Source organism: Sus scrofa, chromosome 1, assembly GCF_054392235.1.
Source record: "Sus scrofa isolate SSC_HxYL_T2T_F1_AM1 chromosome 1, Sscrofa_HxYL_maternal_Yorkshire_Landrace_v2.0, whole genome shotgun sequence".
Classification (NCBI taxonomy): domain Eukaryota; kingdom Metazoa; phylum Chordata; class Mammalia; order Artiodactyla; family Suidae; genus Sus; species Sus scrofa.
In genome coordinates, this window is record NC_139383.1 from 157,717,135 (window position 1) to 157,719,905 (window position 2,771).

Below are 2,771 nucleotides of genomic sequence, written 5' to 3' on the forward strand. Positions count from 1 at the left end.
GTATTAAGACTCTGAGATTATACCTAGAACAAGATTAACCCTGATAAGAAAATAATGTAAAGGGCTGTTTAAAACAATCCTTCCTCCATTTAAGCAACACTAATTAATCATAGCATTATTATCAACACATTGAAATAAAACCCTTCTCCCCAGCTTAACTATCCTCGTGGATCACTCCTCATCGCTGAGAAATAAAGGTCTTCCCCACCAGGCAAGCTGGTAGGAAAATGATTACAGTGGGTCCCTTTGCAAATGTAGCATATTCAAGCAAATAGTCCAAGTGGTAATAAAAACGTGCCACTTGGATTTTGAGCTTAGATTCAATGTCCCTGTACCAAATTCAAAATTCTAACTTAGATTCATGTTGCAGAATACAAATTGAGCATGGACTTTAGATCCTTAGCTGATGGTAAGGATCTATTTTTTTGAGCAGTATTTCAATGAAAAAAGAAGGTAGGAAGAGCAGTCAGATACTTCATCTAGCACAAAATATTAGCTAGAACAAAGCACATTAGTTACTTTGTCTCTGGCATAATAGACTATGTGTTTCTGTGCCTTTTTAAATTTGATGTAAACCTTTCTTGGTTACTGATTTATTCATATATGTTTGAGGATCAAGTGTGTGTTTTTCATATATTGCTTATGTATATACAGAAGTTGACAGGAAACATAATATCTGAAGACAACTTGCAGTAATCACAGTGGTACTCTGTGCACTGTTGGATTGGAATTTAGCAGGGAGAGCTTCTCTGGCACAAAATTGCCATTTCCAGGGGACCTGTCATAAGATCACATCGTTAACCTACTCTGAGGGTCAGGGAGGGGTCAGATCTTTCTCTAACCGGTAGAAAATACAAGAGAATTCAGAGTTTTAATTTACACAGAAGAAGGGGCCATTCATTTCAGGATGTTACCAGCCTGAGGACAAAACAAATCCATTTAAAAATATTTTTGAGATAAATGGTACATACATTTAAGGCCAATCAAGCTCTGACAAAGTTCAATTCCACTCCCACAGGTTACCTGAAACAAGGCAGTTGTGTCAGGTGTGTTGGCATCACTAAATTAGACTTGATTTCTTCCTGGGCATCATCTTTTCTCTAAAGCTCATGCCCAGGAGGAGCAGAACTGGGCTGTGTGAGCCATCAACTGAGGCTTTATTCTCAACATGTTAAGAAATATCAACCAATGAGATGTGGAAGTGAAATCTAAATGCTTACGTCTGAGTGTCTGAGTTCCATCCACACCTGGGATTCTAACATGAAAGAGGAAAATGTACTCTTTCAGTATCTCATCCTAATCCCCAATATCCCAATGAAACTGACATGTACAATTGTCTTGATCTCCTCTGTGTATAGTATTAGGAAATTCTTGCACATTCATACGGTGTCCCTAAAACACACAATAATGGTGTACCTATCTTTCAAGAGAGATTTTTCAAATGTCTTTCTGAAAAGGTTTTATGTAGATGCATAACAAATTTACAACTCAGGTGCACTCTTACATGCATGGAAAATGTCCAACAAAAAGCCCTGATTAGCGCTGCAGTATTCAGATGATGGAACATGTTCGATAAGGGAGGCATTCATCTGGTCTTGTACCTTAGATGGAAATTTCTAGAAAGGAAGAAGAATGGATGGAGAACTGTCTGCTCTTGCAAGGATGGGAGCCTACCTGCTTCCTAGGATTAAGGCAGGACTCAGTGTATGTACATATTAGGCTTTGAGCCACAGGAAGTGGATTTCAAGAGTGGTTTTATTTCCGCTTGCTGTTTAAAACTGTAATAACTTGGTATTCAAGGCAGCCTATTAAAATATTGCCATTCAACTTTGCCGGTAGATGATGATAATTCCTCCTTTTGGACTTTGGAAATCCTTTCCCTTTCTTCAGCAACTCTCCAAAATAATTCTTACTGCCTGCAGTGACACCTACTGCTGGCAGAATTGTTCTACCTGGGGATGGAGACGGTGGATTGCCGGCCCTGGAAATGAAGATGCCCCGATGATTTTTAACTCTGAAATGCAATTCCTAATAAAATCCCATGCCTGTTCTGGGGCCAGTTCTGAAGCAAGAACTAAGCTCCTAACACCTAAATCATAGCACTGGACCCAGGATGCCACAGTCCTGTCCCCATCAACTAAGGGAGTGAGCTACCTCTGGCAGCCGGAGATTTTTCTTCCCTCTGGGCTCCCTAAACCTGGCCACCCAGCTCCCAGAACCTGGTCCATAGAGAGGCCCTGCCTGGCCTCAGGCTAAACCACCACCTGATTAGCAAAATAATTATTCCAACTGCCACCACATTCTGCATAGAGTTAAGAGGGCTTTTTTTTTTTTTTTTTTTAACAAAACAACGTTAATTTTCTCTTAGAACATCTGTGACCCATTCACAAAACTGCTAAATTAAGACAATATCATTTTAAATCACTATCTTTGTTACCTTCCCAACCTTAGGAAATGGCAGCATGTATTTAAATTTAAGACCGTGCTTCTTAAGATGTGAATTCTGCCATTTCCAATATGCAAGAATATGCCTGCAATTGGTTTTTCTCCTTTTGTGTTTCAAAGAACATCATAAACAACTCTAATTTTTTAAAAAAATAGCTAAAATTTTAAACTGATTATGCTGTAAACATTCACATTGTGAAACTATAACCATCTTAGATTGTTTTCCTAAAATATTAGACTCTGTTGACATTGCACTAGGCTCCACTAGCTGGGTTTCAGGAATGCAGTTGGTTTCAATTCCATTAACTGCTGGCAAATAATCCAGT